Below are 14,214 nucleotides of genomic sequence, written 5' to 3' on the forward strand. Positions count from 1 at the left end.
ATCCTCATTTTATTTGTGAATCATGTGGAATTGGGTAGCTGTTCTGGACCACATGCGTCCTCACAATTGACAAGTGAATCAATAGCAGAAATATTACGAAATGTTACAGAACTCAGGAGGCTGGACAGAGGGCATCTCAGTGGAAGCCTGAGATGCCTGGAAGATCCTGGAAGCAAAGAGAAAATTAAAGGAGTGGAATCTGCACAAATTGAAAATGTACACAAGACTGGGCTATAAAGTCAACCAGTAATGATACAGTACAGGGCTCTTTGAAGACAGTCACATAAGACTTTCCTTTTATGTGGCTCAACCACTAAAGACATTCTCCTGGGTCTGAATCCTGGATTGAACAGGCAAATGCAGTGTTGTACAGTTGACCGAGTGATTTTTATGGTAGGGTAAGAATTAGTCAGACATAAAATAGCTATTTTTCTAGGCCAGCATGACAGTGCATGCTAAATTAAGATTAATGCAATTCTTTAAATTGAAATATGTTTTTGCATCTCTCACATTAGTTTTAATAATGATATTATTCTGTCTGTAGTGTTCTGTTCTATAGTGAAGTCTGCAGTTACTTCAGATCACTTTGCAGTCCAAAACTATATATGACCATAGGCTGGAATTACTCATATTTTGCAATTTGAACTCACTAAGAAAAAGTTGAAATTGATGTGAGATTCATAAAGCATCATAGGAATATGTAGGGAAAATTTGTCTTCTGATTAAAAGCTTTAGTAGCCCTGCACTGTGTACAACAGAACAGCTTAGATCCAACCTATACTGTATCAAAAATCATCAATATGAGTTTGACTATCAGCTGTTTTTTCATTTTTTCCTGAAGGAAGTGGTTGCATTGTGTCAATATTGTCCCCTGTTGGATTGATTATTTAGGTTGTAACACATTCCAGATCGATTTTGTCCCAGTCACTTTCTGAGCAGTTATACTGCATGACTAACTACGCCTGTTCTCCAGTTTGCCTTTATACCCAAACTCTATCTCTTAGAGCCAAGGTCGAAACCGAAGGGGATGGCCTACAGTTGGTCTTGTGGAATGTGGTACAGTATAGAGCAAAATTCGCTGTGGTTAATATTAGAGTGCTCTAGTATGAGTGAGTCCCTTAATAACCCAGGGTACAATAAGAACAAATAATAGGCATGTCGGGTTACCTAGATCACTGATGATAGCATTAAGAAATGAGTGGCAGTGATTATGACACAATTATGTGAGAATTAGTTTAGGATTACAATTCAATATAGAATGTGAAAAAAAAAAATATTCCTGACATCTTCCATGGTTATTATGAGCTAAATACTGTACACCCTAAGCATCAGTAATTAGGTTTTAAAACCTTGTTTAAAAGGTAGGATCTTCCAAATCAATGACAGGCAATAACTTTTAGCTTTATATTATAATTCTTTTCAGTGTCACACTCCTCATTGATGTTTATTTCCGTTCAAGAAATATATCAATTAGAGAAGGTACTTGTTCTTGGTGAATAACTTCATTTAACACATACAGTAAGACACATTTGAATTAAATGTGAAGTGACAGTTTTACGACTTATAAGTTCATCTCTGTTTTTTTTTCATTCAAATTGCTGCTGCTCGCAGTCCTGGATGCTTTAATCCTGACAGTCATATCGTGGGATGAAATGTACTTATCTTTCATTATCTTTCGCAAACAGCCATATAATATATTATTAAACACTGTGGCATAAAAATGGTTCTTTATAACCAACCAGAATGTTGATCAAGTAGATACTAATGGAAAACATCCAGAACTGAAATGAAACAAGATGTATCATGTCATAAAATGAAGATGGCGATTTGGTCCCTCAGCTGTGAATGTTGCCCCTCGACAGCTTCTGTCATGCAGAGAGTGGTCACAAGTCACTCTGCTGATACTGAGGAATTTCCTCCTAGAATGTCTAGTGCTACTGTTATGAACCGCACCATAGCACTTAAACGTCACTGAATACTCACGAGCACTTCTCACTGTAAATGTCCACGCATTAATTAATTGATTTTCATTCCATACACTCTTCCCTATTTATACCCTCTCCCTCCACTCAGTGTCCGCTCACTAATGAGGTACCCTCTTCCAAACTCTTTCCTAGCTTTTCCCTTTGGATTAATACTCTAAATCTTATGGTTTTTCTTGGCTCTTGTAATCCTAGCTCAATCCGTGGACTACAGCATCACTTTACGTTTTTTGGATTTGGTAACCTATTTGGAACTTTCCGGAACCTTTTCCGGGATTACTCTATTACAGCCTCGCGTAGGGTCCAAACCAGCTGCCCTGCGCTAACCCTTGACAGCTACTGTACTTCCACTGCAGTTGAACATTTTCATTGTTTGTCAGAATATAAATGGTTTCACTGTATGTGAGGCCTGTCAGAAGTCTATCCTTTGATGCACACCTTTTTAAGGACAGACAAATGCACATGCAAATGTACAGGTGTGTATGAATATGATGAATTCAGAGTCTGGTGTCTGTTACCATTACATACAGTACAGTAATCAATATTTATAAATGTAATGCAGGCAATCTTTAACAAAATAGTCATTTTTCCAGTACAGTGCTCCTAAATGTTTACTATATTCTGTATGGCATTGTTTTATATTATTTAATATATTGGTTAATTTGTCTTTACAATCAATATAAGAAATTTCCTGTTCTTCCAAGTCTCTGGTGCATTTACAACCTGAGCATATGGTAGAAGACAAACACTTTTTACATGTTTATATTTTGGGTATTTTGGTTCTATCCTTGTTTTTATAATAAGGTGTGAGAGTGTAGGATTACATATGACAGCATTAAGACGTTATTCTTTTTTTCTAAATATTTTGTTGCTGATTATTTCTTCCTTTCTAAAGAAAACAGCACTGACTCTACAAAAAAGGAAATGTTTTGCTGAGAGTTCGTTGGCAGGTTTAATGAACAGAAAAAAGCAAATGTGGGGTAAGAAGAAAAACAATGCACTGTTTTAATGCTCTGGGCAAAAAAAAAATATGTTTAATACATTTAGCAAAATGCTCACTTTAATTTTGCAGTTGACATTCATCATGGATATCTGCGTGTGGGCTGAAGGAGAGAAAATTATTCCACCGTCTTAAAATGCCCCTCAAGTGTTAATACAGGTCGTACTGTAAATGCACCAGAGATTCATTCTGCATTTACATATATCCTCACTTGCAGGCAAACAAGGAGTTGGTTTTTCACATTCTACCAAAAGCATTCCAACTAATTGTCCTGAAACTAATCTCGCCTGGTACCTGTAGCAGATAGCAATGCTATTTGAAATACAAACTTTTATTTTCCCTCCTGCACCTCAGATATAGCTCTTTCTTAGTAATTCAAGGTGTATTTTTAAATTAAGAGGTTTTTTTTAAAAAAACATTTGCCAGGAAGCAGCTGCGACTGAACAGTGACTCTTATTCCTTCATCTGTAGAAGACAACTACTTAATAATTTAGATTTATACCATATAAAACCAGAAGTATTGTGTCATTTCTATCTCACCATTATAGGACAGAAGAAATAATATGTACTCCTATAAACCAAGATTATCTACGATCTGGTCCTAGAGAGTTTAGAACACAAGAAAGGTAAGAAATGAAAGGAATCCATTTAGCCCATCTAGCTCATTTGGTACTAACAGACAGTTCAGCTGAGGATTTCTTCCAGCTGTTTCTTGAATCAACTTTGACTACACAGCTGGTTTGCTTGTTCCTCACTCCTCCAGCCCCCTTTGTGTTGCATTCTTATGGTCTTTGTTCCACCGTGAGTTTAATCCAACTATGAACTCTGCAACCAGTCCAATGGATCTATTCAATGGTCTATGGATGAAGTATGGGTCTTGTTTTGGTAATAAGAAAAATATTTTACATTAAAACACTCTTCTGCAGAATACTGTATGTGCTTTTTAAAAGTGTAGTCACAATTTATATTACTGTTATTTCCCCTCTATCACCACAAAATGGAAGCCTTGGTTGCTGATTTGCTAACCTTTACAATTATTTTTCGTTTTTCTTGGAGCAGAAAAAAGATAACATAAGACGAAACATAACAAATACTTCAAAACATTCCAATTCTTAATATTGCATCTGCACATAAAGTGCACATAAAGTAATCCCTGAAAACCCACCAATATTTCCTCTATCATTTGCAGCTACAGGAGCGATGTGGCTCTCAGCGTTATCACCATGAGCTCCACAATCGCATTTGTCCCCGGAGAATTGCACGGCATTTTAAACGTCAAAGGGATATCTTATCCAACATAAGGTCATTCATACCTGATGGGTGTCAGCCAATCATTCACCATTGCTCAATGAATCTCAGTCACATTCCAGTAATCACATGGCCATGGCCACAAACAGCAATGTCCACACTGGGTTCCAGGCTGTGAAACCTCCTGACTTGCAAGACACCTTAGGATGCTGAATGATAAGTAGGTAACGGATATGTTGAAATTCTCATGGAACTACTGTACTTTATAAGATCTCAGGTGGACTTGAACAAGGTTTCTGAGTAAAGTATTGAAACGCCTGAACACTGCATTGAAATGCCTGAACACAAGCACACATTTGCATCTACACTGTATACTGTATGCATGTGTGCACCTTTCCACCCTGTGTTGCAAGTGTATTTGTTCTAAGATATACTGTACACTGTAATGTGGCTAGTGGTCTTTTTGGTTTCATGGAAATTTGAGTATCTGATTTGGGGCTACTACATCTCATTTTGATTACAAATTTAAAAAGCTAAGGAACCTGATTCCAGCAGTCTCTTACAACAGAAAAACTTTCCATATAATCTTAAATGGCCATAAATATATCCCTTTTTGCTATGCCTCAGAAATCTGAGTTACAAGTCTTGGAAAGTAGGGCAGCTATAATCTTTGCTTTGAGGGCATCTTAACTTCAAATTCAGCACATAGATTACTTCTGAAGAGTGGCTTTTGCAGCATTTAGCAAACTGTTATTAAGAATGCCATTTATGAAAATAACAATAGGGAGATGAGGTGATAAAGAGGGGCAATTTCAGGGAAATATAATGATATATAGCTCTCCAGTGTCCTATTCCCGGTATCACTGTAGCTAGCAATTTTCCTAAAGTAATATAAACTTTTTGTTAGTCAGCCACTGTCATTTCAAGACATTTTCCCTGGAATTTGTTTTTCCTAGTAATAAAGTACTGCAAGGTTAATGGCAAATATGCAAAGGAGAACTGTGTTAAGGGGAAAAAATGAAATGACCTGTTTACAAGATTGATTAATAGACATTATAAAGAAAGTATTGACCTGGTTTATGCATGAATTAATAATATAGTGCTATGTGAGTGTCTATCCCTAACTCCCAGCCTCCCCAAAGGAACATCACATATTAAAACTTTGAATGTGTTTTCATTGCCTGTGCTACCTAATTAAAAGCTGTCAAATGTGAGCATCTAGCATATCCAATATAATTACAGTTCCGTTAACAAAGTATTATTCCATTTGAGGAGAAATGGGTTCCCAACTGAAAATAAATGCTAAAGCTTCAAGTGAACTGCAGCTGAATTTCATTTTGAATGCAGAAGACGTCAGTTCTAACACAACCAGTTCTACTTTATGTAATGCACTTTATCAAACAATGTGCTTTAATCCTTGATGATAATGCATTACATATGATTTTATTTGATGTTCTACATTAGGTAGCCTTTGTTAGCAGACTCAAACATTTCTCTCTCCTGAGCAGTTTAAACAGCAATGATATTTGATCTGAGAGCACAATGAATCTTTATTTATTAGATATGGCCAGTAAGCGTCTGGGATGTGCTGTTCGTCACTCAGGACTGGGATGCCCCATGTGGCAGTGGTAAGAAAGATGGGAAAAAATACATTTACAGTTTTCATTTACAAGATTAGCAGATTAGCAGACAGTAATGTGCTGTCAAATTTACTTAGGTTTCAAATGGGGATATGCGTTACTAGACTTTGTAATGTGTACAAGAATATTGTTTTCCAAATAAGGACTGAAGGAGATACAGTACAGTAGGAATGTGACACACAGTACTGTACTGTATATCTAACATATCACTGCATAGCTATTGTTTAGCCTTGTTGCAGTATCTTTATCCACTTTTTCCACCACGGAAAGATGAATGATGTCTGACCAGGCTCTTCACAGGCTTATAAGATTTATTCAGTCATTATCCCACAGATGGTAATTTCTCACTGATGGATCCTCAGCCTGAGGCGAAATGCTTAAACCAAGTGTCTGGTATATTTGCCCAGCTACACCAAGGTTGTGTGGGTTTAAGGTATTATCTAATGATTACTGCCTATTATTGCAAAATAAAGTGAAAAACCATCAAAACTAGTGTGTGACCTTACCAAAATGTCCAGACTTTACCCTAAAGGAGTAAATACACTTCTTTTTGGTTCAATGTGTGCACTGTACAATGAGGTAGCAACAATTACTATGGAACAAGTTACAAAGTCATTTTGATGAAGCCAATAGCCTGACATCTTTCAAAAAACAGCTACATTAGATCTTTGGATAAATTACCAAATGGAGTAGGTGGGCAGAATGGTTTCCTCTTTGTTAGTAAGTGTTCTTAATGTATATTCTTAATTAGTAGGTATAATACAATGCTCTTGAACTCCCAGCTTGTAGCAAAATAAACAAATGTCTCAAGGCTAAAATTGATTCTCAGTTATTTTCTAATTCTGTTGTTATATTTTCTTGTTTAATTTTCTGGGATAGAGCAGCTGACAGAAAAAAAATCTACCACCCACTTATTAGAACTTTCTTAGCTTTTCACATAAAAAACGTTTCATTTTTTGTACTGCTTATGAAAGACATCCTGCTGGAAAAAATCAATTTGCATCTCTGCCATGGAGATGAAGTGTTTGGTAAGAATGTGATGGACTACAAAAGTAAAACAACCACCAAGATGTTTAAATAGCAACTCATGTTGTTCCTGATTTTAAAATAATCCAGTGTGACTGTGGAAGTTTCTGAATGATGGTGAATCAGATGACTAAGAAAGATGCTGAATGAGTTTCATCTTATTAAAAAAAAGCTAACCAGTATATATAAACACTATCATAAGAGATTAAGCTGTCCAAAATGTAATGAATGAATGAATGTGTCCAGATGCTTGTGTTGTACTTCAGCCTCTTTGATTTATATAGTAGGTATATCTGCTGACTATGAGATTGAAATATGTCAATGACAGGAAGAATTGCTTGGTATCAAGGGTCAGCTGTGCTTACAGAAATGGCAGTTTTCTGTAAGAGGGCTATATTGAGAGCTGGTAATCAAAAATAAGAATTCTTTGAATATACACTCCATTATTTCAGCAGATAGACCAGAGGAAATAACTAACATTCACGTTGGACACCAGATGCTGCAGTAATAAAGCTCCTCTTAAGGTCACAAGCCTCAAAGTGATCTCTTGTAATGTATGATGGTTACAGACTGTATATGACTTGTCCATTTAGTTTTGATTCTGCTGTTTTCTCCTCTAGAGAGATGTGAGGAAAAAGATTCAAAAGACTAAATACCTGTATGTCTCTTAAGGACATTGCTTTCACCTTAGAAGAGAGGGTGTTCCTTTTTTTCAGGAAATCTTCAAACATAACACAGAGGCAGAGAAGTACCAAAAAAAATAAAAGATTACAGTAACGGGCACCTGAAAAGGTCATTTATTTACTGTCATTTTTTGACACCTGTTTTTGAATTCCTTACTCTTACACTGTTGGTCAGTGGTGACTCGCAGCCCATGGTGGACGCAGGATACCTAGAGCATTCCCTCGAGGAATCATGGTTATCCTGTGGCTGAAGGATGTGGTCAGGTCGTCTCTGTCTGTTGTTTTTCCACACTAATCACTCTTTGATCCATAGCACTTGGATTCCGACCTGATCACCACACAAGACATGACTGCGTCTTAACACTTATCTGTTGAATTGGAACTCACATATCATTTAGATACCTTCTGATCTGCCAGGGAAAGTCTTTGTAAGAACAGCACACACAAGCTAAAGCTACATTTAAACTGTGGAATCTTAATTTCCTGCTGCCAGACAGCATGTAGCTTGTAGGTTTCGTTGATAAATTCCAACAAACACCAAGGGACACAGATGCATCAGTGATAACAATAAAACAAAACTGTTTCATCTCAAGTTTATCAGGATGAAAGTAGCTAGATACCAGTTGTATAAGATAGAGCTTGTACTGTAAGTGCATCTCGCGTGAAGGAGAGATATAAAGAAGCAAATCCCAAAAGGACATTTAAGATATAGTGTTTATAGGAGCATTTATAGCAGCAATAACCAAACATGTTAAAATACAGTATGTTTTCCAGTGTACAGCAGTAACTTCTGATATAAAGCTGCATCAAGCTTATTTGTAATTAAAAACATTCTAGTGATAGTGTGCTCTGGTCAGGACCCATCGGCCATTGAGTCTCTAATCTGGGGAAATTCTATAGTTTGTGATCAGTAAAAGATATTGCAAAAGCTGCTTCTTTCAGAAAATAAAGGCATTATCACTGGAGCTGATGACAGGAAAATTTTAGAAACAGATTGCAAGACAGATTATGGGAGAGCATGTTTGTATAAATTGTACAATCCTCTGTATTTTGATTTCTTCAATGAAAACAAAACATACAGTAAGCTGATCATGAAATGCTACATTAATCAAGTAATGAAAGTACTGAAACATTCCTTTAAATTCTACAGCATCGCAGCTTATCCCAAGAAGTCTATAATATCGTTATTGGTCCATTATTTATTGAATTTGAAATTTAACTTATTTCTTGTGTTTCTCGGTCATCTATCATGCCCGACAGTCACCCTGATTCACACACAACAGCTAAAGTGTGTATAGACCAAGCTGTGACTCGGTCCTATTCTTATTAATTTCATTATTTTCTTCTGTGGAGTTCTGAAAACATTTATCTGTATCCATTAGGGAACTGATGGATTTTCTAATTAATGTTCCTACAAAGTGTCTTTTCTTCCTTTCCATTAATCATTTAAACATTTTTAAATAAATTGAAAAAGTAGATCTAAGACTTCAAAACTTCAAGCCTAGAGTTTTAAATAATTCTAAATAAAAGCATTCTAAGCCCTAAGGTCTCTTTAAGGCTCCTCTCAATAATAAATTACACCATGTCATCCCAACCTTCACATCTATTACTGTTTCATATCTGAACAAAATCGAGCCAATAAAAACTCAAGGCTCTGTATTTGCCCAGCACTTTAGCAACATCAACATCTACAAGAAATCCACAAAACTACAAATTAAGGGCACAAGAGGGCATTCCTCAAATTCAATGTGTGAAATAATGTTGTAAAAACACAAATAAGCCCCTATAAACATCTAACACTTCCAAGACTGACTCTTTAAAAGAAATAAAACATTAAAAAATAATCTGTTATGTTACAATTCTGCTCTGCGATTTGCAGCAAGAAGTCTGTCAGTGTTCATGAGTCTAAACAGAATGTAGCCTTGGTGGTGAAAACACTATACTTTCTGAAGATTAGCAGCCATTTATCCAGATGTTTGTTGGTTGCCCATTTTCTAGACAAATACTGTACCTCCCTCCTCTGCAAGTTCTAAACCTGCAGCATGGTGATTTGTATTAAGAATCTGTTCTGCAATTTGCAGTAAACAGCCTTTCAGTATTCATTAATTTTAACAGAATGTTATTTTGGATAAATTTTTTTCCAGAAGATTAGCATATATATGCCCAGATGTCCTGGCTGTCCATTTTCAGACAAACACCAGCACCCTCATGTAATGCAGGTAAATTATTGATTATATTAGTCTTATTCAAGCAGATAAATAAAGTTATTGATAACAAAAGAGATTTGAATGCCGAGTGGTTAATCCATAATAAGAGAGAATATCATAAAGCATGCCTAATGATCTTTGTTTAGCTTTGGCAGTTTATTTAATAACCACTATAAGATCACAGTTATCATTGCTTTGTGTGTTGAAAAATATACTTTTTCTGGGGAACATTAAACAGCTGGGTATAGAGCTTGTTGTCATTTATATTCTTCCAAAGTGCTACAGCATCATGCTTCTGTGACTCAATATATCATTTTCTTGGTTGCTCAACTGCAAAACAAAACCTTGTCATCTGATATAAAATAGGCGTCAATAAACTGGTTTTGTCAGAGTTATGGGACAATAATGGATTTTGCGCTCACTAAAGAAATGTCGCATGTATTGGCATGCTTTCCATTTTGTTAATCACAAAAAAGGGGGAAGACATTAGTCTAAAACAGAGGACACTGCAAAAATAGAGATCTGATATAGAAGTGCAGTATTACCATCAGATAAATAAGATGACTGGCACATCATCAGTGAAGAAAGCACTCAGGAAAAATGAGAGAGTCCCATAATATATATTTTTTTAATTTCCTGTAAAAATGCCCTTTGGATTTTTAACACAATGCACATTATACATTTTTCATTGTACTGACATGTACATGGTGAATGCTTTTGTTTTTTGTAAAATGTATTATTTTAAGTGTTTTACATTGGTGTTTCCTGTTTCTGTAGACAGAAACAAAAAATGACAGGTGAATAATATGCATTATTTAATCTGGAATGAAGCATAGAAACTAACACAATAAACAACGAGAACTTTACAGGGATTTCAGTTATATGACCATACAGAATCAAATGTAACTGGAACATTTGGCTTTTACAGATTAAAAATTGTATTCTTATATTTCAAAGACTCAAAACAAAAGCAATAATTCTGTTTTTAAAGCTTTAATGTCCATTTTTAATTAAAAAATAATGTTTGAAAGATAACTTTTGTATAATTCATTGTTTTTTAAATAAGAAAGAAACTGTCAGTGTTTGACTTCAGCACACAGGCTTAAATTGTATTTAATTTGTTACTGGCTTCATGCCGTGTGATGCATGTATGTGGTGATCATGTGTTGCTATTTTGCTTTTTACCATGCTAATGAGTCATTGTACAAAAAAATCACAAAAGTACCCCTGGAGGCTGATGCTGAGAAACCACTGCAAAAAAGGACATTAAGACCATGCTCTGTGATGACGGCCATTAATGAGAGATTCTATGTTTTAACATAAAACAGAATTCACTGGGCTATCAAGTGCCAGTAGAGCATACAAAGTAAAATCTACTTTTTTATTTTAGAAAACAAGAAGAAAATAAAGAGGAAACTCCAAGTAGAGTATGAATGTTCTCTTCGTGTTTGCATGGGGCTTCTCAGTTTACTGTATGTGTGTGGCCAGGGTGCGGTCCTGCCTTGTGTCCTGCGGTGGACTGTCATTCTGTCCATGGTGCGGTCCTGCAGCGCGTCCTGGGGTGGACTGGCGTCCTGTCCAGGGTGTGGTCCTGCTTTGTGTCTTGAGGTGGACTGGCGTCCTGTCCAGAGTGCAGTCCTGTGTTGTGTCTTGCGGTGGACTGGCGACCTGTTCAGGGTGCGGTCCTGCCTTGCGTCCTGCGGTGGACTGGCGTCATGTCCATGGTCCTGCCTTACTTGCTCCTGTCTTGTTCCAGCAGAGAAGTGAATCATAATTTGAATAAATAATTAAGTGGAACAAGACCAACTACAAAATGAATCACATAAAATAAATTAAAAGACAAAACAAACTGCAATTCCATTGTAAATGTACAGTATGTACTTATTTTGTAAAATAGACTGGTGTCTTGTCCAGGCTTACAGGATAAGAACCTGTATAAAACAGCTCTAGAGTTCCCTAGAGCCGTTCGGTACAGGACTGTTCCAGCTGGTGTGTGGAGGATAATGAGTTCAGCAATCATTTTACATATCAGGGGTAAAGACAAAGTAAAGCCTTAATGTCACTGCTTCTGCAATATGTTTGCTGATTTTGTACTTACAGATCAACATTTTTGTTACTCATATGTCACATCAGATAAGACTTAAAAAAGCACCAAATGACAAACAAACGTTAAAAAAAAGCTACTGGGGGGACAATGCAAAAACATTTTGCTCAGAAATAAATGCTTTGATTTTATAGCAGCTGCTGTTGTCGAGGAGTTATTTTTTTTGTTTTTCTTTACAGGGTTCAGTTATTGTTTTTTAAACCTACTGTATGTCAGCTTATTTCTTAGCACTACTGGATTGTAATGACTATAAACAGCACACAGAACTGAAGTGGAAAAATGTTGTCAAATGTTCTCCAACCTGATCTATCTATTTATGTGTGTTTTTACATCATATTAGAATTAACTCAGTGTCCTCAGAAGAAAGTACAGAACCTTCCACTGACAAACATGAGACAACTAAGGTGAAAACTATGACTAACATAAGGATGTTTGTGCTACACATCTGCCCTGCTACTGTGTGTATTTTAAGCTCCTTTCATGGCTTAAAATTAGCCCTTCTTTCCTGTTTTTTTTATTATTACTATTACCAGTTGCACCTTCCTTATTGAAACAGCTGAGAACAAGCAACAGAATAAGAGAAAATGTTGCAATTGCTAATTATGATAGTATTATACTATTGACTAGTGAGATAAAAAAACATGTTTTTTAAAAACAACCCAGATGTTTTACACAATTAAAAAAATATTTTTCAAATCTCAGATAACTGCAATTGTCAGACATGGCATGAACAGGGACACACATATACAGTACATATCCTGTATTTATGTGTAAGTATAAGCCTTGAGATTTACAGAGGTACTGTATCTGTGACAGAGACATGTTATTCTCAAACCAGTTTAAAGGAACGGGTAAGACTGCAGCTTATTTTTGATCAGAAAGATTACTGTGTTGCTTCAGTTTCATTTAACTTTATGTAACACCATTGGGATTGAAATGGCTTTAGTCATACAGACAGATAGGACCAGTTCTGAGAGCAGGAAATGAATAAAAATGATCTATGAGAACAAAAAATACATTGAACAAAACAGTCTTGAAATGCCTTGCCTACAAGTTCTGGGAACTCTGGGAACTTTGCTGCCATTGTAATGTTTAGACTTCCTGGCAATCAGCTGACAGTGGCTCTTTGCAGGCATTATGTTTATCATATCAGATAAAGGCAAGGAAGAGTTTCCATGGCTGATCACATTGGTACCTTTTGTGTAAAGAAATTATTCTTGCTTTTCATTCCTAAATCTCCCTTAGTGTACACCTGAGTCCTCAGGACAGTGTCTTCAATAATAGTTCTCATGCCATTCTCTGGATTGGCTTTCAAAGACTAGAGAGAAACTTAAGCAATAAGGCATGAGAGACCATGCTATATCGTCAATATAGTCACAGTTAAGAGGCGTTGTTAGGCCCGACATGAAGCGGAGCACTGGCAACCCTTTTAACTGTAACTATATTCACGATATAGCACAGACCCCGAGTGCCTTATTGTTTTTATAAAACAGTTGCCAAATATATGATTGCTGTATAGAATGAATTTTAATTTAAAATTTGATTTAACACAAAAATTAAGCTTATGTTTATGTTCCTCTGCCAGAGAGTATAGTCCCTCGCTGCTATGCAAGGCAGAAACACAGGCATAAGTAACATTAACTAGCAAAAGCTAGCCAGTATGATAAGGGAATAAATGACTTGTTTTTTTTTATTTATTGTGCACTTATTGTGCAAATGTATTTATTTATTATTTGAACATTTCCATTGATCGTACAAGCATTGAAAAACTGTCCAATCCCTAGTTTGTCAGGCATTTTCTTTTTCGCTGGGGGAGCGCTCCCACTGCTGCTGGTCTCAGTCCTGCCAGGATAACACTCCAGCGCTTTCTTTCATTAAAATTGGATTTCCAATAACTCCTTAGTGAACTCTCGTTTTTATATCCACTAACGGACATAATCTCCCTTGCTTCTAACCGAGGGTTTGATCATTTCTTCACCATTGTGCTACAAAGGCAGTGGTTGGTATAAATGTTTGTTCCAGCTGCTCTACTTATTCTTGGCAACATTGTTGCAAGACAATTGATGCTCATTGGTTCCTTCACGTACCTTTGTAGCCTATGTATCTACCCCAAGAAGTCTTTAAAAGCATATGATATTGATTTGATCGACCATTATTTAATGTGCAGCACATTGATATTTATCACACAGTAAAAAGTCAAAATTGCTTCCGGGGTGTGCCTACATCAGAGATTATAGCATGGCTTCATGTTCCAATCAGCTTTCAGGACCAGAACTATCCGTTTTATAATTGTTGTTAAATCTAGAACATTATCTGAAGGCCAG

Source organism: Lepisosteus oculatus, chromosome 3 (assembly GCF_040954835.1).
Source record: "Lepisosteus oculatus isolate fLepOcu1 chromosome 3, fLepOcu1.hap2, whole genome shotgun sequence".
NCBI classification, from domain to species: domain Eukaryota; kingdom Metazoa; phylum Chordata; class Actinopteri; order Semionotiformes; family Lepisosteidae; genus Lepisosteus; species Lepisosteus oculatus.